Here is a 25205-nt window from a genome sequence, read left to right as displayed (position 1 = left end):
ATGACCACCTGACTAGATCAAAGATTGCGGAACATTGCCGACCAATCTTCACGTACAATCATAAAAAACATATATAACAGTTCCAAGAGAAGAACAGGGGTACTAGGAATCTAGGGAAATGTAGTGGTGAATGTCTCACCTACTACTGCACTCGTTACGAGTGATCCCAAAACGTAGACGTCCTCATAAAGAGACTGGATATGGTCTAAGTAATGCAAGGCAAATACAGGATTACCCTTCACAAGGCTGTATATGCAATGCTTTGCAGAGAACAGTTTAGTTTAAAAGTTACAGAAATTCCTACAGCTCTAACTTCATGAGTCTTTACTCTTTCGACATCTTATGATCTATCACACAACAGTGTGAAAGAACTTTTGTAATTAAAGTCTATACGAGATGATAGAGTTTTAGACATAGCGCAGACTTCTTGACCGTGCACCAAAGAGTCATGAATAGACTCAACTTCTTTGGTCCTGTCCCGATAAAACTTCATCGTTTTAACCGGGTAAAAAACTCTTCGCAGCCCTTCACAAACCAAATTCGAGAGGATAGAGATCCCGAAAGATTTAAGCCATGGATGAGAAGGATGTTTGTTAATGACCAAGAATCCAGGTTGCAAGGCGCCTATGGCTTAATCATTGTGAAGTCCATGTTCTTGCTAAAAGAGTGAACTTCACTGACTATGGTAGACTTACTCAGAAAGTCTCCAAAGTTAGGCCTTAAAAAAGAAACCAAGTGTAAAGGCTCGGATCTGTCACCATCGCGAAATTCCAGAAACGACCCCTAAATTTCAGGCTGGTGCATCTTGCTGACACTTCCAAGTCATCTCAAATGATCTGAGAAGATCTATAAGGTTTTCATTTGATAGATCCAATCTTCTGCGTCTGAAGACAGCTGTCCGCATACTCCTGTACCCTTTGATGGTCGAGGAGGAAAAAATGTGTTTTCTTCTAAGGTCTAAGAAGAAACAGGCCACTTGTCTTAGAGTGAGGTGATGAAAGGTAAAGCATTACAGGGGAATGATGGACATGATAGCAGCAATGAATATTTAAGGGTATAATAATGAAGGTTACAAAGGAAACAAAAGAATAAAGAGATGCGTAAAACCCAGAAAATAACAAACAAAAGATAAAAAATGGAATAATGGGGTTGACTAAAATAAAGCGTGGAAAGAATTTCCACACCCTGCCAAGTAAGAGCGAGAGAGAAGGGGGTGTCCACTAACAAGAGGTGGAGGGTACGGAAGGAAGGGGGCATTCCCCAACCCTTTCAAATTTACAGCACTTTCTGGAATAAGGCACGGGCTTTATCTGTCGCCACCCTACGAGGTTGCCCTCGAGAGGATACAGGATCAGGTTTGGGAAGAGGGGATACATCATCAGAAGAATCGTCATTTAGAGGGTCCTCTGAGGGAGGATTTGGTAACTGGGGTGTCGTGAGCGAATCAGGACCACCTTGCTCCAGTTCAGTAATATAGGGACCTGCGACATTTATCTCCAATGGGATAAGACGGTTAATGGGATGCACATATATTCCATGAGGGGTGCGCACCTTCACAGATCTAATATGACCATCTTGACCGGGGTAGGTTTCAAGGATACGGGCCATGGTATAATCTTCCCGATTTACTTCATCCAAAATTAACAAACATAAATCTACAATTTTAGGAGGTACAGGGTGGATACGATTATTTTTCATGTGACGTTCACGAAGGGCATTGATATAATCCTGGGTCCATCGTTTTAAAAACACTTGCAACATGTTCGTGAGTTTCTGATAACTAGATGGGAGGCTGTTCCCTTCCCTATATGTGGGGTCATCGAGGTCGGTCATAAGGACCTGAGGAGCAAGTGAGAGGGTTCGACCGTAAAGCAGATGACTCGGAGTCAAGGGGGTATCAGTAACGTTGTTGACATCCAAGTAAACTAAAGGTCTATCATTGATGACGCATTCGGCTTCTTGTACCAAAGTGACAAATTCATTATAGGTAGGATACAAGTGATACATGGCTTTCCTTAAATTAAGTTTGGTGAAGCCTATTAGCCTTTCATAAAAACCTCCCTGCCAAGGGGCATGGGGAGTGATGAATTTCCAGGTCAGGTTATGAGAAGATTTAAACCCGGTTTCTTGTGTATCCTCGGGGTGTCCAGAAGGTTGTTCGTGATGTCCATCGGTTGTTTGTCATCCTGGCAATGTGCCCTGCCCAGTTCCATTTGAGCTTGCTAATGGTTTCAAGGATATCCATTACTTTAGTTTTTTTACTTATCCATTTAGCTGTTTTTCTATCCTTCCATGTTAGATTTAGCATAATTCTCTCATGTGCCCTCTGCATTGTTCGTAATTTAAGGGAAAGCTTTTTTGTTAGATTCCAAGTTTCGGCCCCATAGGTGACAGTGGGGAGGATACACTGATCATTGACTTTAATTTTTAAGATGATAGGAATCTTCTTATTTTTTAACACTGTACTGGCTCTTCCAAACGCTTGCCAACCGAGGGTTATTCTTCTTTTTATTTCGCTCTCTTTACAGGCGTCATGTAGAGAGATTCGTTGTCCTAGGTAGATGTAGTGGTCCACTTCCTCAATTTGTTGGTTTTCAATTTCAAGTATGTCATCTGCATTTTTAGTATATTTATTGCTCATGACTTTGGTCTTTTGGAAGTTCATGTGGAGGCCAATTGATTTGCTTGCTTCATTTAGCTCGGTGAGCATATGTTGAAGCTCTTCTTTGGTGTGAGCAATGATAATGATGTCATCAGCAAATCTTAGGTGACTTAGATATTCTCTATCTATTTTTATTCCTTTTTCTTGCCAGTTGAGTTGTCAGAAAGCTCTCTCCAGGCAGGCAGTAAACAGTTTGGGTGAGCTAGTGTCACCTTGTCTGACACCTCTCTTGAGTTGGAATGGTTCAGAGTCCTTGTGGAAGCGAATAAATGATGTTGCATGGATATTGAGATCATAAACAAGCACAAAAGAGGCCTTTCTGTCATTTTCTTGTATTTCAGCCATAATGGTAAGAAGACAATCGGAGATAGAATCATCTAAGTTTGGATTCCGATAGACTAAACACAAATGCAAATTGTCATGCTTGCCACAAACTTTCATGACCCAAATCTCATGACATCCCCATTCATAGCAGGACTTATCATATGAGAAGCAGGGTACTCATTCCTAATATACACTGTCATTCCCTTGTCCTAGGAATGACATCTCGTTTCAAAAGCTTTGATGTCTTAAAACTTGGAATCTGTAAAGTATGTCATACTGACATGCAGTCCACCATAACTGCAATACATTAAACGACACTGGTGAAGTCTAGAACACACTGGTCCCAGGTCCCGGATTATTGAGACGAATAGATTGAAAAGGAGAAGTAATCGGCTTTACTTGGATGTCTACAGGGAAAGCCGAGTATTCCAAGCCACCAATATTGACATTTTCTTCCTCTTCGGATAGAGACCTGAAGTATTTTGAGAAGTTTGTTAGGAATGCATATCTTGCAAGTTATTCTTTATTGGGGTTCAGGGGTACTGTGACGAAAACCTTGGTAAGGTCAATAAAACAATGTATATGCTTACCCCCCCCCCCCATATTTTTCTATTTTCGTCGCTGCAGAGTATAAATCAAGTCGAGGACTCGAATAGGCATAGCCCCCATTTCTTCAGAAACCAACTCTGGGTTTACGGTTTAAAGCAGATTACTTTAAAACAAGCTCACGTTAGATGGCCTGGGAGAAAAATATCCAAGCTATTAATGGAATATGGAAGAAAATATTCGTCTCACATTATTCCTCTTGGATAAAGGATGCAAACATTTCTAATGGAAATATCGGCTACCCTACAGTCACAACTATAAAATAATTCCTATGTTCCCACTTCTCTTTTTCCATCTTGCTGTCCATCCTCTTTTCGAATTTACTTCATAATGTAATTACAGTGTCAGGGTTTCCCCCAGTTGCACTTTATCGCTGAATGGCCTCGCAGACATCAACGCCGGGTTGTGAAGTCCGGTTTCATAAATCCAATCCAGTGCATGCGTCTGAGAAATAAAGTTTTTACGAAGCCATCTAATCGAACTTTTGTTTATTCAATTTACTCTAAAACTTAAGTTGTTCGTTTTCATTCAAAATATCAGTAAGAGAAATTATTGTAATAACTCATATAGTTTCATCAAGACATTAATCAATATAAAACGTAAACATATATCTGTCAAAATCAGCTGAGTATTTCAAGATGACCTCAGGTAATGTTACCTTCAGTAATAGAACCAAAACCGCAACGTGATGTGGCATTAGCAAAACAACAAACAAACCACTGACTGCCAGAAGAATCTGTTGATTGTCTCTTTAACCTTTAGTAATAAGGTAATAATTACATTATTTGGTGAGTTATCTGGTTGCTGGTTTTTTAATGTTTATATTATTTGTAATCATGAAAGGTAAGTTAGGCAATACTTGTAAGTGTCAACCATATGGTCTACAGTAGGTGTACCGGCTAGTAACTTGGCTATATGTAATTATCGATGCAGATAATTTCATAAGTAGTTTTTTGAAAATTCCGTAATGTAAACATAATTGTTGTAAAGTTATTACGTTGGCTATCAGTGGAAATGAATGAACGCCAGGCCTAGACTATTAACATGATAGGGGAGCATTTGTATATCAGCGGCCAGTTCATCACACACTGATTAAAAATAGACATTGATTATGCTAAACTTTCCCCCCTAACCTAGCCTACAGGCTGTGTCCTTACCTACTTACTTAACTTGACATAATAATACATACAGGTGGCTGCTATCATACATACACCCCCTGTTAGGTTAAGCCTTCACTGATAAGACTTGAAACAGAAATAGGATTTTAGGTTAAGCCTTCACTGATAAGACTTGAAACAGAAGTAGGATTTTAGGTTAAGCCTTCACTGATAAGACTTGAAACAGAAGTAGGATTTTAGGTTAAGCCTTCACTGATAAGACTTGAAACAGAAGTAGGATTTATGTCCTAACCACACTCGATGATATAGATTTGCAAAATAAATTGTTAGGTTGAACTGGTGACATCATAAACTGATGAAGAGTAGGTGCTAATTGGTCTCCTAATAGTGTGGGATTAACCTTTTAATTTATTAGGCCTCCTCATGAATCAAGGAGTAAATATCTACCCTTGCACAGATGTTAGTTAACATCAAACTTTCCTGTTTCCTATTCACTTAGCATAAGACTCTGTATCCTTACTGGGGGCTGCAAACCCCCTCCATCTAAAGAAACCTAGGATACCGGGCATAATTATGGAACAGTAAAATAAACATTTATTAGAAAATAAATCTGTTTAGTGTATTTTGTGGTGTTTCGATAATGATTTCTGGCAGAAATCCGTAATTTTTGAGTCTTGTGTCGACTACTAAAACTCGAAAGCTATGGGTTGGTGTTAGGTATCGTTATCAATTATGTTCAAAACACCTTAGGGTAATTCTATACAATAGCTCCGCCACTGAAATTTTGGATTTTTTTTTTTTTTTGATGAATTGGTGCTTTATCTAAAGTTTACTTTTTTTTTCTTTTTTCTTTTTTTGCGGAGGAACAGTATTTTTACCCTATTTGTTAACTCTTCTCTTCCTTGGGGACCCCCAGTGGGAAACCGGGTTGTTGAGTGGGGAATGAATTAAAGAGTCCATTTTAACATACGAATAATGGCATGTGTAGAATTAGCAATAAACAAGGCCACCAACTTAACCTAACCCAACCTGACTTAACCTTACCTAACCTAACCTGGTAGCTGTATCATTACTTAGCAGTGGGCTTTGTCCCACCTGCAACCTACCCCTTACACAATCATATTATATATAAGAGCCCTACTTAGGTTGGAGGGTAAAGGTGAGCTGCACCTTTCCGACTCAATATCCTTTGACAGTAAGCTCACGAATGAATAAGCTCCAGTTATTTATAGTTTTGTGATAAATTTTTAATTTATATTCAACAAATTTATAGCTAAATTAATACCAATATAATTATATACAAGTAACAAATTAGATTCTATATCTAAATGAGACTTCAAACCAAGTTCCCTTAAAATGGATACGTAAAAACTACACCTTTTTTCACTTTCTTCTTGTTTTTCAATACAACATGCCTTCTGTCACACCAAAATGCTTTTTTTCAATATTTAACTTAGCCAGTGATTATAATAGCTGCAACTCTGTTGCTCGACAGAAAAACTCTACGGAAAAATTCGCCAGCGATCGCTACACAGGTAGGGGGTGTACTCAACAGCGCCATCTGTCGTTCAGATACCCAGTACTCATTGTAAACAAAGAACTCAATTTTCTCTCTGTCGAGCTATCGACAAGACGCTCTTATTCGCTGTTGCTAAACTGGAGTTTTTTTCACAACTAATTGGTGAAGTACTTTATTCTAGTTTTGAGCTTTCGCTATACAGGTGTTTTATCTTCATCTTAAATCTTGAACTCGTTTTGGATAGATTTAATTATGGTGACAAAGAGAGTATGGACTTTCTTTCACTTTTAAATGGCCGACCCTTCCCTTAGACGGAAGTGTGTTTAGGCTTTTAGTAATTCTTATCACGTTATAGATTTTCCTCTACTGTATATATTTTATATCTCTCCGCCTTTATTAGGCCTCTTCGATTAACTTTCCATTTATTATAAACATATAAAAATAAATTTTAATGTTTTGTTTATATAGACCTTTCCTGAGAGTAGGCGGTCCTAACTTGGAAACCGAAGTTAATCAACGTTGAGCCCTTTATATCGTAATTAGCTTTTAAAGAGCTAAGGATTTAAAACTTTTTAAATGTAATATTTTATGAAAGAATTTCTTTGATAGTCTTCGTACTGTTTTCAAAGATGAACTAACGTTTAGTTTTTTTATGCTACGCAGTTGTTGACGTTCAGGACGTTCAACATGCGCTCTATCGTTACGATAGAGAGAGAGTGTATCACGGTTTCACTTTGCAGTAAGAGTAAATCGATTCTGACGTTTTGTTCATTCTTTCTTAGCTTAAATGTTTTAAATTCTAATTTAAAGGAACTTTTTATTGAAAAACCTTTCAGTTTTTTCCTTTAGTCAAATAACATGTTTTTTTTTGACGAAATATTATTGGGCTCTTCTCTTAGGTGCGAAATCAAGAGAGAAAGAGAGAGAGAGATAGAGACGGAGGGAGAGAGAGGAGAGAAAACGTTCCGTTCAAGCGGGTAACGTTGTTCTCGTGTTACTCGCGTCCCTAGTCGCTGTACGGGGAGGAAGGATAAAACGTTTTTAGGTTTTTATTCTCGTCCCCAGGCTATGTGCGGTGAGAGATTGAAAACGTAGTTATATGAACTAGTGTTTAGTCTCTTTCCCAGCCACTGATTTTTTTATCTTAAAATATGTTTTCTGTTTTTTGCTGGTATTAATGAGCTTGCATTATACGACTGATTTCGCAATTACTACCTTTTAATGAAGGGTAGAATTGCGTGTTTCAGGTAGAAATAAGTGCAAAACAGAAAATCGAAGTGATAAAGTGATATGCGCAAAGTGTTACAGTGTTGCGTCCGAGGCGCAAAGTGTTACAGTGTTGCGTCCGAGGGTTCGTCTGTTCGTGCCTGTCGTTCACCTAGTCCGGGACCTCTTACATGCTCCCAAGCCCAGGGGAGAAGTAATGTCAAACGACTTATGGGTTCGAGAGGCCTTGACCAACGAACAGACGTTTTTCCCTCTATGGTATCGGGTGTATCTTACCAAGATCTCCCCTACCATAAGACGAGAGAGACGTTGTTTCTCCTCGTCATCCGTAGGCTTTTCGCATAAGAAACCTGTCACAAGGTTTCGAAGCCCTTAAGCGAAAGTCAGTCCTTTCAGGACAGGTCCAGCGTCCTGGTTACAACCATTAGGACAGCTCTGACCCTATGCAGTCATCGGATAACTGCTCGCCGCCTAACAAAAGCGTAACACAGACTCCGAGAGTCTTTTTTTGTAGGCAAAGTGTTGCGGTCACAGACGTTACCCTCGTCTCTTACCACAACCATTTCCGTTGATCCTTTATGGGTTGTATGGCAAGACATGCAGTATATGCTTGCCTCCCTTATGGAAGACTATTCTACCGATTAGTCCGTTGAGTCTAGCCGTTTATCTCATCGATATCCTGGCTTTCAGCCAACCTAACGTTCCTTTGTGCTTACTGTTGACGTTGGCGTAGCTTAGTCACGTCAGTCAGGTTGTTTAGAACCACACTCGATGCGGTCTCGTGTGGTTTTTCAGCCGCATTTGGACGTTAGGCCACTTGCTGATGCTCCTGTTGACGTTCAAGACGTTCACTAACAATCAGAGTTGACTTGTTTTGACGCTGTGCGTCAACCTCCGCATTCTAGAGTCGTTTTGACTGCTCAGTCTAGGCAGTCAAAGCAGTCTCGAGTGGACGCTGTGCATCCTCACGCACCTGTTGTGGTTGACAGTTCAGTTGTTGACAGTTCACAGACTGTCAAGCAGTTACATGACGTTGCGTTCTGGTCCGCTACTAATGCACCAGTGAGAGACTCAGCTTTTATCGGACAAGGTTCCTGTAGATGAGGAAGTTGCTGTTCTCCCTCCTACTGATATTCCCTTGAGGACTCTGTCAGATGGAGAGGAGCCTAAAGCTGCTTAGCCTCCTATGGACTTTAATTAAATCATGATGATTTTTTTAAGGATCTTCGTCCGGATCTTTTTGTAACTGCTGCTCCTCGTTCGCCTAAACGTCAGAGCTTACACTAGGCCTAGCTACTTCGAAGCCGTTGTTTTTAAGCTAGTGCTCTCTCGCTCTCCTAGAGAGCGTTACGTTGGCTAGGCGACTGGTTTTTCACCAGGAGGAGTTTGGGGGATACAGCCTTTGCTTTCCCTTCTTTTAAACTGGTTTATAGAGCGAGAGTCTGATATGACACGAGAGAAGTTCTCGGCTTGGGAGTTCATGCCTCTGCCCAGATAGACTTCTCAATTCTGGTAGACTCTCCCTGACGCCTATCCAGGAGACGCTCCAAGTTGTTTACAGGTCAACTTCACAGCTGTTGTCGAGCCTTTGAAGTTTTGCTGTACTATTATGTCACGCATAACAAGGCTTTCAGGGATGGTAAACGGTTCCGCCTCAGTCGCTAACCCCGTCTGTTGCCACACCTGCTCCCGTAGACCCTAAATGGGCTTTGCTGCAAGACATGCAGTCCAAGCTTGCGTCCTTGATAGAGGACTTAAATGCGGAGAAGGTTGCTACCGAACCTTCTGGCCAACAACCTTCCAACCGGTCGGTTGTGCGCCCTGTTGACGCTGAGGTAACCTACTCGCGTCTGCCAGTTGAGGTGGTTCCTCCACCGATGCGACCCAGTGTGGGTTGCCAGCCGCACGTTGACGTTAAGCGACGCTCGGAGGTGGTTGTTGACGTTCAGGACGTTCAACAACCAGCAGAGGTGACTTGTTTTGACGCAGTGCGTCAACCTCAGCAACCCGGTAGGGTGTTGACTGCACAACCCAGACGGTCTAGACAGTCTCGGGTTGACGCTGTGCTTCCTCGCGCACCCATGGTTGTTGACAGTTCACAGACTGTGCAGCAGTTCCATGATATTGCGTCCGGCTCCGTCACGCATCCACCAGTGTGACCGGATTCAGCGAGCCAGACGTTGCCCACTCCGTTGCCGTTTCCTCATCAGTTTTCGGATGAGGAACCCTCTGATGAGGACGTTGCTGAACAACAAGACGATCAGCCCCCAGCCCTGCTATCCATCCAGAAGATGCTGAAGAAGGAACGCTGCTCAGTCAGGCTGTGGATGAGTCTGGTAGGGACGCTGTCATCCGTGGAACAATTTGTGTCACTAGGAAGACTACACCTCCGTCCTCTTCAATACCATCTAGCTTTTCACTGGAAAAAGGACAAGACACTAGAAGCGGTCTCGATCCCGGTTTCCGAAAAGATAAAGTCTTGTCTGACTTGGTGAAAGGACAATATCAACCTAAGAGAGGGTCTTCCCCTGGCTGTTCAGACTCCCAACCACGTTCTCTTCTCGGACGCATCGGACGTAGGCTGGGGTGCGACAATAGACGGTCGGGAATGCTCGGGAATATGGAACTCGAGTCAAAGGACAATGCATTTCAACTGCAAGGAGCTACTGGCAGTACGTCTGGCCTGGAAAAGCTTCAGGTCTCTCCTTCAAGGCAAAGTGGTGGAGGTGAACTCGGACAACACCACGGCTTTGGCGTACATCTCCAAGCAAGGAGGGACCTACTCTCTGACGTTGTACGAGATCGCAAGGGACCTCCTCACCTGGTCAAAAGGTCTAAACATATCACTAGTAACGAGGTTCATCCAAGGCAACTTGAATGTCATGGCAGATTGTCTCAGTCGGAAGGGACAAATAATTCCAACAGAATGGACCCTCCACAAGGATGTATGCAAGAGACTTTGGGCCACCTGGGGCCAGCCAACCATAGATCTCTTCGCAACCTCGATGACCAAGAGGCTCCCAATATTTTGCTCACCAATCCCGGACCCAGCAGCAGTTCATATAGATGCCTTTCTCCTAGATTGGTCACATCTAGATCTATATGCATTCCCTCCGTTCAAGATTGTCAACAAGGTACTGCAGAAGTTCGCCTCTCACGAAGGGACAAGGTTGACGCTAGTTGCTCCCCTCTGGCCCGCGAGAGAATGGTTCACCGAGGTACTTCGATGGCTAGTAGACGTTCCCAGAACACTTCCCCTAAGGGTGGACCTTCTACGTCAGCCACACGTAAAGAAGGTACACCAAGGCCTCCACGCTCTTCGTCTGACTGCCTTCAGACTATCGAAAGACTCTCGAGAGCTAGAGGCTTTTCGAAGGAGGCAGCCAGAGCGATTGCTAGAGCAAGGAGAACATCCACCCTTAGAGTTTACCAATCGAAGTGGGAAATCTTCCGAAACTGGTGCAAGTCAGTATCCGTATCCTCGACCAGTACCTCTGTAACTCAAATAGCTGACTTCCTCTTATATCTGAGGAAAGAACGATCTCTTTCAGCTCCCACTATCAAGGGTTACAGAAGCATGTTGGCATCAGTCTTCCGTCACAGAGGCTTAGATCTTTCCAACAATAAAGATCTACAGGACCTCCTTAAGTCTTTTGAGACCACGAAGGAGCGTCGTTTGGTTACACCTGGTTGGAATTTAGACGTGGTACTAAGATTCCTTATGTCAGACAGGTTCGAGCCGCTACAATCAGCCTCCCTGAAAGATCTCACCTTAAAGACTCTTTTCCTGGTATGCTTAGCCACAGCTAAAAGAGTCAGTGAGATTCATGCCTTCAGCAAGAACATCGGATTCTCATCTGAAACGGCTACATGTTCTCTACAACTTGGTTTTCTAGCCAAAAACGAGCTGCCTTCTCGACCTTGGCCAAAATCGTTCGATATTCCAAGCTTATCGTATGGTTGGAAATGAACTAGAAAGAGTCTTATGCCCTGTAAGAGCTCTTAAGTTCTATTTAAAACGAACTAAACCTTTACGAGGCCCGTCTGAAGCTTTATGGTGTTCAGTTAAGAAACCATCTTTGCCTATGTCAAAGAATGCTTTATCCTATTTTATCAGACTGTTAATACGAGAAGCTCATTCCCATCTGAATGAGGAAGACCAAGCTTTGCTGAAGGTAAGGACACACCAAGTTAGAGTTGTCGCAACTTCCGTGGCCTTTAAACAAAATAGATCTCTGCGAAGTATAATGGACGCAACCTATTGGAGAAGCAAGTCAGTGTTCGCGTCTTTTTATCTTAAGGATGTCCAGTCTCTTTACGAGAACTGCTACACTCTGGGACCATTCGTAGCAGCGAGTGCAGTAGTGGGTGAGGGCTCAACCACTACAATTCCCTAATTCCATAACCTTTTTAATCTTTCTCTTGAAATGTTTTTATTGTTGTTTTTGGGTTGTCCGGAAGGCTAAGAAGCCTTTCGCATCCTAGTTGATTTGGCGGGTGGTCAAAGTCATTTCTTGAGAAGCGCCTAGATTAGAGGTTTTGATGAGGTCCTGTTGTATGGGTTGCAACCCTTGATACTTCAGATCCTAGGGGTCGCTCAGCATCCTAAGAGGATCGCGAGGCTCCGTAAGGAAGACGTACTTAAAAAGGCAGAGTAATTGTTCAAGTCGACTTCCTTACCAGGTACCTATTTATTTTGTTTTAGTTATTTTGATAACTTCTAAAATGAAATAAAAATTCTTAGCTCATATGATGTAAACATATTTTTCAATATTAAACTTACCCGATAATCATGTAGCTGTCAACTCCGTTGCCCGACAGAATTCTATGGAGGGATACGCCAGCTATCACAATACTAGAAGGGGGTGTACTTACCAGCGCCACCTGTGGCCAGGTACTCAAGTACTTCTTGATGACACCTCCTCAATTATTCCTCTGTCGTGCTTCCGGCAAGACGTTCTGGGATATGCTTATGATCTTCGAGTTTGTTCACGGCTAATTGGTGAAGTATTCTCTCAGATTTCGGCTGTCGCTTTACTGGAAACCTTCTTATATTAGCTAGATAGCTTTTATATAGTCCTGATATACGGTTAACGATCTTTTGCTTGATTTTGGAAACCCCTTTGGCTAACTCTTTGGATTCAAGATGTCGGACATTTCGCAAGCCCCCTCCCATAGACGATGTAGGTCTTGCAATAGGCGTATTCCGAAGGCCTCGGTAGATCCTCACACCGCTTGTTCTGACTGTAGGGACAGACCCTGTCAGTTAGAAAATCGATGTGAGGAATGCGCCGGACTTTCGGAACTGGAATTTGTCCGTCTTTTAAAATATTCAACTAAGTTAGAGAGAGGTAGAGTTAGGAGGAGTTCTTCTCACTCTTCACTGTTTTCCTCACCTCATGATCCCCTACCTTTTCCTACCCCTGTAGTGGCTACCCCCGAACCTACTGTTTGCCCTCCGCCTGATATGTCTATTGTTTTGCGTGCTATTCAGGCCTTAGGCGATAAAGTAGAGTCAGTGGTAAGTGACCATAAGTCTCTGATGGCCGAAGTTAAGGAACTTAAGGTCAAGAGTGCAGTGGGTGGAATTAGTGCCAGTGCTGTGACGAGTGCTAGTGTCAGTGCAGTGCCAAGTGCTAGTGTCAGTGCCAGTGTGGTGCGTGAGGATACTTCTGTGCGAGCCAGTCGTCCTCCCAGTCCGGGACCTCTTGCAAGCTCCCAAGCCCAGGGGAGAAGCAATGTCGAAGGGCATAAGGGTTCGGCAGGCCTTGTTAGGCGTACAGAAGTATCCTCGGTGGTTGCGGGCGTGTCTTCCAAAGACCGTCACTCCCACCTGCAGACGATTGAGCCCGTCTTTTTCTCGTCCGCTGATCATCTGTCAGGGAAGAAACGTTGGTCTCAGGTCTCGAGACCACTTAAACGCAGAGTCCAGTCCGCGAGTGCTCAGCCAGGTTGCAGTCATTGGCTCAGCTCTGACTCGCCGCAGTCATCTGTCGACTGCACTCCGCCCAAGAGGAGTAAGGTTCTGCCACAACAGAGCTCGACTGTTAAGGCTTTACCTCAGCCTACTGTAGTTTCTGCCGACCCTAAGTGGACTCTACTACAGTCCATGCAAGCACAGCTTTCGGACTTGATGCGTGAGTGTCGGGCTGAGAGTGTTGCGCCTCCGCCTCCGCCTACACTCCCTCCGCCTGCGTTCGCTCCGCCTACGCTCGCTCCGCCTGCGCTTGCTCCGCCTACGCTCGCTCCGCCTGCGCTTGCTCCGCCTGATCGCAGTACCACCTGCCAGGCGTACGATGTTGAGCCACAGTCTGAGTTTGCTGTTCCCAGTGGTGTTCAGCCTCCGCCTTCTTTAAGGCAACCTTTGCTATGGGATCAGGAGGATTATACCTCTCTTCCTCCGCCTCCCCTTGCTGCTCCACCAGTGGTGCAACTCTCGGCTGAGGTACAACAACCTCTCCCGTGCATGAGTCAGTCTCCTCAGCTCTCGCTGCAGCGAGCTCAACCATCCACAAGGCAAGCTCCACTACACCTTGGCCTTGCGCCTCAGGGGCCTCAGCTTGCGAGACATTTACCTTGTTCTGCGCAGCCTCAACCTCATCACGCTCCGCTCACACCACAGGAACAGGAACTTGCTACTCCGCTTCCACCAACCGCTCAGCAAGCGCAACTCTTGGGTTCAACCTCTCATGCTAGGAGTCAGCCTCCTCCACCCATGCGCCTTCCTTCTGCTGTGTCTGTTATTCAGCCTTTGCAGTCTGAGCCTCAGGTTCTCCCTCAACAGTTACTTGAAGAGGAAACCACTAATATTGTTCCTACTCGTTCTGACTCTGCTGTTCAGCATTCTTGTCCAATATCTTCGCTACACTCTGGTGATGAGGCGTCTGATGATGAGGAGGCACACCTGGATCCCTCGTCAGACGTGGATGATTCCAAGCCTTCTCCACAGTCTATTGACTTTCGTAAGGTCTTGGCTCTGCTTAGGGAGGTTTACCCAGACCACTTTGTCTCTGCTATTCCCCGCTCTCCTCCATCTGAGTTTTCGCTGGGCGTACAACAAGCTAAGTCCTCCTATACTAAGCTAGTCCTAGCAAGGTCCTCTAAGAGAGCATTAAGGATCTTAGGGGAGTGGCTGCAGACTAAGCAACACCTTGGCAAAACTTCTTTCATGTTCCCGCCAACTAAGCTCACTTCGAAAGCGAGCGTTTGGTATGCCACAGGAGAAGCACCAGGCTTGGGAGTACCTGCCTCTGCCCAGGCTGACTTCTCAAGTCTGGTAGACTCGCCTCGGAGAACTGCTATGAGGCGTTCTAAGGTTTGCTGGACCTTCTCAGACCTGGATCACTTACTGAAAGGACTGTTTAGATCATTTGAGATGTTCAACTTTCTTGACTGGTGCCTGGGGGCCCTCAGCAAGAAGACCTCTCCTGCGGACAAGGATTCTGCCATGCTATTAATGTCCTGCATGGATAAGGCCATTAGGGATGGATCGGGTGAGCTTGCGTCGATGTTTGTATCAGGGGTTTTGAAGAAAAGGGAACAGCTGTGTACCTTCCTTTCCTCCAGCATTACACCTTGCCAAAGGTCACAACTCCTTTTTGCTCCGCTCTCGAAGTTCCTCTTCCCCGAAGAGCTGGTTAAGGACTTGTCTGCTGCCCTGATACAAAAAGACACACACGATCTTGTAGCCTCATCGGCTCGTAAGTCTAAGGTTGCTACCTCAGTCCCCAAGACTTATCGCTCCCCAGTGGTTGATACCCCTGCTACGAGGTTCATACCGCCCTTTCGTGGTAGAGCCCCCAGCCGAGGAAGCTCCCGTCCAGATTCTTACAGGAGCAAGTCCAGGAAAGGCTCCAGGACATCTAAAGGGAAAAACTGACTCTCCGCATCTCCAGACAGCAGTAGGAGCCAGACTCAAGATCTTCTGGCGAGCCTGGGAGAAGAGAGGTGCAGACGCCCAGTCTGTCAGTTGGCTGAGGAACGGTTACAGGATTCCATTCTGCCTCAAACCACCTCTGACCACATCGCCCATCAACCTCTCTCCCAACTACAAAGAAGAGGACAAGAGGCTAGCATTGCACCAGGAGGTGTCGCTACTTGTGCAGAAGAAGGCAGTGGTTATAGTCCGGGACCATCAATCCCCGGGCTTCTACAACCGTCTCTTTCTTGTGGCCAAGAAGACAGGGGGTTGGAGACCGGTGCTGGACGTCAGCGCGCTCAACGCGTATGTCACCAAGCAGACGTTCACGATGGAGACGACGAAGTCGGTCTTAGCAGCGGTCAGGCAGGAGGACTGGATGGTCTCGTTGGACTTGAAAGATGCCTACTTTCACGTTCCTATTCATCCAGACTCCCAACCTTTCCTGAGATTCGTTTTCGGAAAGGTTGTCTACCAATTCCAAGCCCTGTGTTTTGGCCTAAGCACAGCTCCTATGGTCTTTACTCATCTGATGAGGAATATAGCAAAATTCCTACACTTATCGGACATCAGAGCCTCCCTCTACTTAGACGACTGGCTGTTGAGAGCCTCCACGAGTCGTCGCTGTCTGGAGAATCTCAATTGGACTTTAGACTTAATCAGAGAACTGGGTCTATTAGTCAACATAGAAAAGTCTCAACTCATTCCCTCCCAATCCATTGTGTACCTGGGAATGGAGATTCGGAGTCAGGATTTTCGGGCTTTTCCATCGGCCCCCAGGATAAGCCAAGCCCTAGAGTGCATCATGAGCATGCTGAAGAGGAGCAGTTGCTCGGTGAGACAGTGGATGAGTCTCACAGGGACCCTTTCATCACTGGCCCTGTTCGTCGAGCTAGGGAGACTCCACCTCCGCCCTCTTCAATTCCATCTTGCAGCTCATTGGGACAAGGGTTCGACTCTCGAAGCAGTCTCTATCCCAATCACCCAAGAGATGAAGACCACTCTCCTGTGGTGGAAGCACAACCTCCTTCTCAGAGAGGGTCTATCGTTGGCTATTCAGACCCCCAATCTTCATCTCTTCTCAGATGCATCGGACTCGGGCTGGGGTGCGACCTTGAACGGACGGGAATGCTCGGGAACGTGGAACGAAAAACAGGGATTACTCCACATCAACTGCAAGGAGCTACTAGCAGTTCATTTAGCCCTGTTGAACTTCAAGTCCCTCCTGCTAGGCAAAGTGGTGGAGGTGAACTCAGACAATACCACAGCCTTGGCTTACATCTCCAAGCAAGGAGGGACCCATTCGAGGAGCCTATACGAGATCGCAAGGGACCTCCTCATTTGGTCAAGAGGTCTAAACCTCACTCTGGTCACGAGGTTCATTCAGGGCGATATGAACGTCTCAGCAGATCGCCTAAGCAGAAGGAATCAGGTCATTCCCACGGAATGGACCCTCCACAAGAGTGTGTGCAACAGACTTTGGACCTTGTGGGGTCAACCTACCATAGATCTGTTTGCCACCTCCATAACCAAGAGACTTCCGCTGTACTGTTCCCCTGTTCCAGACCCTGCAGCAGTTCATGTGGATGCTTTTCTACTGAACTGGTCCCATCTCGACCTTTACGCATTCCCACCGTTCAAGATAATAAACAAAGTTCTGCAGAAATTCATCTCGCACGAAGGGACACGGCTGACGCTGGTTGCTCCCCTTTGGCCTGCAAGAGAATGGTACACAGAGGTACTTCAATGGCTAGTCGACATCCCCAGGACTCTACCTCTAAGAGTGGACCTTCTACGTCAACCTCATGTAGACAGGTTGCACCCAAACCTCCACGCTCTTCGGCTGACTGCCTTCAGACTGTCGAAAGATTCGCTAGAGCTAGAGGCTTTTCGAAGGAGGCAGCCAGTGCGATTGCCAGAGCGAGAAGGGTTTCCACTCGTAGAGTCTACCAGTCTAAGTGGGAGGTCTTCCGAAGCTGGTGTAGAGCCAATTCAATATCCTCTACCAATACCTCTGTGACCCAAATAGCTGACTTCCTTCTACATCTTAGGAATGAGAGATCCCTTTCAGCCCCTACGATTAAAGGGTATAGGAGTATGTTGGCTTCAGTTCTCCGCCACAGAGGTTTGGACCTTTCTGCCAACAAGGACCTTCAAGACATTCTTAAGTCTTTTGAGACGTCTAAAGAGCGTCGTCTATCCACTCCAGGCTGGAACCTAGACGTAGTCTTAAGGTTCCTTATGTCTCCTAGGTTCGAACCTCTCCAGTCAGCTTCCTTCAAGGACCTTACCCTCAAGACTCTTTTTCTCGTCTGCCTTGCAACAGCTAAGAGAGTCAGTGAGGTTCATGCCTTCAGCAAGAACATTGGTTTCACGACCGAATCTGCAACATGTTCTTTTCAGCTCGGATTCCTAGCAAAGAACGAACTTCCTTCACGTCCTTGGCCTAGATCGTTCGAAATACCTAGCCTCTCCAACATGGTAGGTAACGAACTAGAGAGAGTTCTTTGCCCTGTCAGAGCTCTCAAATTTTATCTTAAGAGGTCTAAACCTCTTCGAGGACAGTCAGAAGCCTTATGGTGTGCCATCAAGAAACCTTCGAGGCCCATGTCCAAGAATGGGGTTTCATATTATATAAGGCTTCTGATTAGAGAAGCCCACTCTCACTTAAAGGAGGAAGACCTTGCATTGCTGAAGGTAAGGACCCACGAAGTAAGAGCCGTAGCTACTTCGATGGCCTTTAATAAAAACCGTTCTCTGCAGAGCATAATGGATGCAACCTATTGGAGGAGCAAGTCAGTGTTTGCATCATTTTATCTTAAAGATGTCCAGTCTCTTTACGAGAACTGCTACACCCTGGGACCATTCGTAGCAGCGAGTGCAGTAGTAGGTGAGGGCTCAGCCACTACATTCCCTTAATCCCATAACCTTTTTTTAACCTTTCTCTTGAATGCTTTTATTGTTGTTTTTATGGTTGTTACGGTAGGCTAAGAAGCCTTCCGCATCCTTTTGATTTGGCGGGTGGTCTATTCATTCTTGAGAAGCGCCTGGGTTAGAGGTTTTGTAGAGGTCCTTTAGTAGGGGTTGCAACCCCATATACTTTGGCACCTTTGGGTTGATTCAGCCTCCAAGAGGAACGCTGCGCTCAGTAAGGAAGACGAACTTAAAAAAGAGGCAGAGTAACGGTTCAATTCGACTTCCTTACCAGGTACTTATTATTTCATTGTTATTTGAGATAACTGTTATATGAAATATGGGATACTTAGCTATCCTTTAATCTTGTACACTGGTTTTCACCCACCCCCCTGGGTGTGAATCAGCTACATGATTATCGGGTAAGTTTAATATTGAAAAATGTTATTTTTATTAGTAAAATAAATTTTTGAATATACTTACCCGATAATCATGATTTAATCGACCCTCCCTTCCTCCCCATAGAGAACCAGTGGACCGAGGAATAATTGAGGAGGTGTCATCAAGAAGTACTTGAGTACCTGGCCACAGGTGGCGCTGGTAAGTACACCCCCTTCTAGTATTGTGATAGCTGGCGTATCCCTCCATAGAATTCTGTCGGGCAACGGAGTTGACAGCTACATGATTATCGGGTAAGTATATTCAAAAATTTATTTTACTAATAAAAATAACATTTTGCTGGTCTCTACCCACCCCCCTGGGTGTGAATCAGCTATTATAATCACCGGCTAAGTTAAATATTGAAAAATGTTATTTTGATAATAAAATAAATTTTTGAATATACTTACCCGGTGATTATAAATTAAAGGACCCTCCCTTCCTCCCCAATAGAGACGCAGTGGACCGAGGAGAAAATTGAGTTCTTTGTTTACAATGAGTACTGGGTATCTGAACGACAGATGGCGCTGTTGAGTACACCCCCTACCTGTGTAGCGATCGCTGGCGAATTTTTCCGTAGAGTTTTTCTGTCGAGCAACAGAGTTGCAGCTATTATAATCACCGGGTAAGTATATTCAAAAATTTATTTTATTATCAAAATAACATATTTACCTGTACTGTATGTCGGTGTGTCAAATTAATACTAATTATTTATTGGTTTCTGCTTTGTCGTAACTCGCTTTGCTTGTAATTCAACATTATCTCATTGTTCATATGTTCTAGCAAGCGTAATAAAAGAGTGAGTTGTAGCTTCGCGCTCCAGCCTCTGTTCGAACGTGGACTTGGCTTCCATTTTCCATTATCATACTAAATATATCAAACACACATTCCTACCCTAACCTTTCATTATTAACAGGATGAATGAAGTAAGAGCTGTAATCACATTATTTATTCCATTATTGAAAACAAATAACCAAGAGGTTTAGAATATAAAACGGGCCATTTTTTCTGTTTGAACTAGTAACTTATGATAGAAGCACCACCTATCAACATTTTTCTGAACTACTGATTGGAAGAAAGTGTCTCCGCCATGTGCTAATCTGACAAAATGAGCAAAACGGGAATAGTTTAGTAAAATCTATAACTTCGTTATGAGAGGTTTCCGGCAGTAGTATGTTGGATTCAAAATAGTTTAATTGCAAAGATCCATTCAATTATGTGAGTTCCAGTGTCCTAACTAATATTGTACTGTTCTATGATTATACCAGATGTTGTCTTCCTAATCATAGCATAACCAAGTACTGTATCACTGAATGGTGCATAGGTAAAGTTGTACTGATCAGAGGGGGCATCTGAGAAAACTGCCCAGTGTGGATTATATCCTACTTGAGTGATTGAACCTCTCCTTGTTATGTTGTCATAACCTAATGTAGTCTCTTGTCTACATGATAAAGATGTATCCACAACCTTACAATTAATTGTAACGGTAGGTAGGTGAAATGATATGTTATCTTGAAAGTAGTCTTTGTTCCACCTGAATTGTTATATAGTGTAGTCAGTAGTAGGTCATAAATTTGCGTGATATTTTAGCCTAGTGAACTATACCAGTACATTCAGATGTCGGAAGTAGCAAAATGACATTGGAGAACTCGTCAAATTACAATCGTCATCATCTACTTTGGAGCATCGTATGTCGTCATTGGTTACAATGAACTTCTTTTAGTTTGGTTGGCCCAGGTATCATGAGTTTGTGCCTTAGCTTTATCATACCTTAGCATGAAAGAGTATTGTTGCAAGTACGCTATTCATGAAATAAATTTTCTTTATAATTTTACTTTAAGGAAATCAAATTAGGTTGGATATCTGTCACTACTAATCCACTCTAGGCTAACCCAGCTTTTGAGCCTTTAACCCTTTTACCCTCAAAGGACGTACTGGTACGTTTCACAAAACCCATCCCTTTACCCCCATAGACGTACCGGTACGTCCTTGCAAAAAATGCTATAACATTTTTTTTTTCATATTTTTGGTAATTTTTTGAGAAAATTCAGGCCTTTTCCAAGAGAATGAGACCAACCTGACCTCTCTATGACAAAAATTAAGGCTGTTAGAGCAATTTTAAAAAAATATACTGCAAAATGTGCTGGGGAAAAAATAACCCCCTGGGGGTTAAGGGTTGGAAATTTCCAAAGAGCCTGGGGGTAAAAGGGTTAATGTAAGGCTACATTTATTTCATATTTATGTTATGTAATCCACTTTCCCATTTTTTTGTTGATGAGGATTGAAGCCCAAGTAAGGATATTCAATTAAAGACCCTTAGATGTACAATTCACAATCCACCAGGTAATAACTCATATTAGTCTGTGGAAAGTAGACCTCATAAAATTGAAGAGTAGTGGCCTGCTGTGGAAATGAGAGAAAAAATACAGTACAGTATATTTCTTTAGAATTATAACGGAAATCATGATAAGTATTTAAAAATTTTAGTGTATAAGAAGTTTGCATTACTGTATAGCTTTGTTTTTTTCTATGAATTATAACTATTTTTTCAATATTAAACTTAGCCGGTGATTATATAAGCTGCAGCTCTGCTGCCCGACAGAAAAACCTACGGTCAAAATACGCCAGCGATCGCTATGCAGGTAGGGGGTGTACATCAACAGCGCCATCTGTCGAGCAGGTACTCAAGTACTCCATGTAAACACAGAACCAATTTTCTCTGTCGTGCCACCGGCAAGACCTACTAAATTCGCTGTTGCTTACTGGATTGGTTTTCACAGATTTTGGTGAAGTACACATTTCTAGTTATTAGCTTTCGCTTTGCAGAGGTTATCTTCAATACATCCTTGCTTTCTTTTATTGATTTTGGATTATTTGTTGACGACTTTGGATAGATTTTGAATTCCCCTTTGACTAATTCAAGATGGCTGATCCTTCTCAAGTCCCTAAATACAGAAAGTGTAGTGCTAGGGACTGTTCAAGGCGTCTTCCGAAGGCCTCTATCGATCCTCACACCGTTTGTTCCAATTGTCGGGATAAAGCCTGTCAATTGGAAGATCGATGTGAGGAATGCGTTGGGCTTTCGGAATTCGATTTTCTCGAATTCCTGAAATATTCACGTAGGCTAGAGAGAGATAGAGTCAGGAGAAGTTCATCTCGCTCCGTTGATATTTCCTCTCCTCATGCCCCACAACCTTTTCCTTCCCCTGTAGTGGTTGGTCCTGATCCCCCTTCTAGCACTCAAGAACCTTCGATGGCAGATATGATGCGTGCCATCCAGGCTCTGGGTGAGAGAGTCGAGTCATTGGCGAGTGACCGTAACCAACTCATGGCAGACGTCAAGGAGTTGAAGGGTAAGAGTGCAGTGGGTAGTGACAAAGTGAGTGCCAGTGTTGTGGAAAGTGTTGTGGATAGTGTTGCGCTTGAGGGTTCGTCTGTTCGTGCCTGTCGTCCTCCTAGTCCGGGACCTCTTGCAAGCTCCCAAGCCCAGGGGAGAAGCAATGTCGTCCGACCAAAGGGTTCGAGAGGCTTTAATCAGCGAACAGACGTTCCCTCCGTGGTTTCGGACGTATCTATCCAAGATCGTCCCACCCACAAGAAGACGAGAGAGCCCATTTATTCCTCGTCTGCGGAAGATGTTTCTCGGAAGAAACAATGGACCAAGGTCTCACGGCCTCTTAAACGCAAGTCGGTCCCTTCCGCGCAAGTCCAACGGCCCAGTTGTAGCCACTGGGTCAGTTCGGACTCGCTGCAGTCTTCCGATGACTGCACACCTCCTAAGAGAGGCAAAGCGGTACCGCAGCAGGCAGTAACACCGTTTGTTGCCGCACCTGCTACTGTAGACCCTAAGTGGTCTTTGCTGCAGACCATGCAGACTCAGTTGACGTCTTTAATGCAGGACTTTCGTGCGGAGAAGGTTGACGCTGCACCAACCGCTAGCCTACAACCACCTACGGTTGTGCGTCCAGTGGACGCTGAGGCTACCTTCTCCCGCACTCCAGCTGTGAGAGTCCCGCCACCCATGCGCTGCCAGCCGCATGTTGACGTTCAGCGACGCACGGAACCCTCCGTTGACGTCCGCGAGTTACAACAACAACCTAAGTTGTTTTGTTTTGACGCTGTGCGTCAACTTCTGCAACCCAGTGTGGTTACCACTACTCGCCCACAGCAGTCTAGACAGTCAGGAGTAGACGCTTTGCGCCCCCGCGCTGCTATGGTAGTTGCCAGCTCACAGACTGGGCAACAGTTCCATGACGTTGCGTCCGGTGCAGTCACGCATGCACCCGTGCTGCCGGACTCAGTTGACCAGCCAACTCCTACTCCTTTGCCGCTTCCTCCTCAGTATTCAGATGATGGACTCTCTGATGATGACGACGCTGCACACATTGACGACCCGCATACGGACTTCGACGAACCCAAGACCACGCCTCCCTCCTTGGACTTTAGAAAAGTTCTTGCACTGTTCAGGGAGATGGATCCTGATCAGTTTGTTTCTGCGGCCCCACGCTCACCTCCATCTGAGTTCGCTTTAGGCACGCAGTCATCCGCTCCTGCCTTTACGAAGCTCGTCCTCGCCCGCTCGTCTAAGAGAGCTTTAAGAGTGTTGGGAGAATGGTTGCAGTCCAAAAAGCACCTTGGGAAGACAGCATTCACGTTTCCCCCTGCGAAACTCTCTTCCAGATCGAGCGTCTGGTATGCCACGGGAGAAGTTCTCGGCTTGGGAGTTCCTGCCTCTGCCCAGGGCGACTTCTCAAGCCTAGTAGACTCTCCCCGCAGGCTAGCCATGAGACGCTCCAAGATTTGTTGGACTCCTTCAGACTTAGACCATCTGATGAAAGGAGTGTTCAGAGCCTTCGAGGTTTTTAACTTTTTGGACTGGTGTTTGGGAGCGTTGAGCAGGAAGATCTCCCCTTCTGACAAGGATACTTCCATGCTCATTATGTCCTGCATGGACAAGGCCATACGGGACGGTTCCAGTGAGCTTGCGGCTTCGTTCGTTTCCGGGGTCCTCAAGAAACGGGAAAACCTTTGCTCCTTCTTGTCAGCCGGAGTAACACAGTGTCAGAGATCGGAGCTTATGTTTGCTCCTCTCTCAAAGTGCCTTTTCCCAGAAGAGTTGATAAAGGAGATTGCTGCCTCCTTGATTCAAAAAGACACGCATGACCTGGTTGCGTCATCTGCTCGCAAAGCCACCCCTTTGCCTACCGTGTCTAGACCCAGGATGGACACTCCAGCGTCCAGGTTCATTCCGCCCTTTCGTGGCAGAGCCTCCAGCAGAGGAGGTGCTCGTGCCGAAGGGAGACGCGGAATTAAGAAGAAAGGTACCAAGTCCTTTAAGGGCAGAGTCTGACTGCCACATTCTTCAGACAGCAGTGGGAGCCAGACTCAAGAACTTCTGGCAGTCCTGGGAGAAAAGGGGCGCAGATGCTCAATCTGTGAAGTTGCTCAGAGAAGGGTACAAGATCCCGTTTTTACGCAAACCCCCTCTAGCAACGTCGCCCATCGACCTCTCTCCCAGGTACAGAGAGGAGGACAAGAGACAAGCTTTGAAGCAAGAGGTGTCCCTCTTACTAGAAAAGGGAGCGGTAGTCAAAGTCCGGGACCATCAATCCCCGGGCTTCTACAACCGTCTCTTCTTAGTAGTAAAGAAGACAGGAGGGTGGAGACCGGTGCTAGACGTCAGTGCTCTGAATGTCTTTGTCACAAAGCAGACGTTCGCCATGGAGACGACAAAGTCTGTGCTAGCAGCGGTCAGGAAGGAAGACTGGATGGTCTCTTTAGACCTAAGGGACGCTTACTTTCACGTCCCCATCCACCCAGATTCCCAACCTTATCTAAGGTTCGTTTACGGGAAGGTTGTCTACCAATTTCAAGCCCTGTGCTTTGGCCTAAGCACGGCTCCTCTTGTCTTTACGAAACTGATGAGGAATATTGCCAAATTCCTGCATTTAGCGGACATCAGAGCCTCCCTCTATTTGGACGACTGGCTTCTAAGAGCTGCTTCCAGTCGTCGCTGTCTGGAGAATCTAAAGTGGACTCTAGATCTGACCAAGGAATTGGGTCTCCTGGTCAATATGGAAAAGTCCCAACTGGTCCCATCCCAAACTATAGTGTACTTGGGGATGGAGATTCACAGTCAAGCTTTTCGGGCTTTTCCGTCGACCCCCAGAACAAGTCAAGCCCAAGGATGCATCCAGAACATGCTAAAGAAGGACCGATGTTCAGTCAGACAGTGGATGAGTCTGATAGGGACGTTTTCATCCCTGGCACAGTTCATCGCGTTAGGGAGACTGCACCTCCGTCCCCTTCAATTTCACCTAGCTGTTCACTGGAAAAAGGACAAGACGCTAGAAGCGGTCTCGATTCCCATTTCCGAGAAGATGAAGTCATCACTGACTTGGTGGAAGGACAACATCCACCTCAGAGAGGGTCTGCCCCTAGCTGTTCAGACCCCCAACCACGTTCTCTTCTCGGACGCAT

General features: G+C 45.0%; 1 protein-coding gene across 2 annotated transcripts in view; it reads left to right on the top strand.

Annotated features, from left to right (window-relative positions):
• Window positions 1-4212: 4212 nt before the first annotated feature.
• Window positions 4213-25205, top strand: part of LOC137648698 (acetyl-coenzyme A transporter 1) — a 117721-nt gene continuing 96728 nt past the window's right edge. Inside the window, exon 1 of one of the 2 annotated variants that reach the window (XM_068381733.1) lies at window positions 4213-4361. The gene's annotated coding sequence lies outside the window, so the exon portion shown is untranslated. Of the gene's footprint in view, window positions 4381-25205 lie in introns of both variants that reach the window. The other variant, XM_068381732.1, reaches the window with a different exon arrangement.

The sequence above is a fragment of the Palaemon carinicauda genome, chromosome 10 (assembly GCF_036898095.1).
Source record: "Palaemon carinicauda isolate YSFRI2023 chromosome 10, ASM3689809v2, whole genome shotgun sequence".
Classification (NCBI taxonomy): domain Eukaryota; kingdom Metazoa; phylum Arthropoda; class Malacostraca; order Decapoda; family Palaemonidae; genus Palaemon; species Palaemon carinicauda.
Note: the sequence above shows the minus strand (reverse complement) of the source record. Positions and strands in the feature narration are given on the sequence as shown.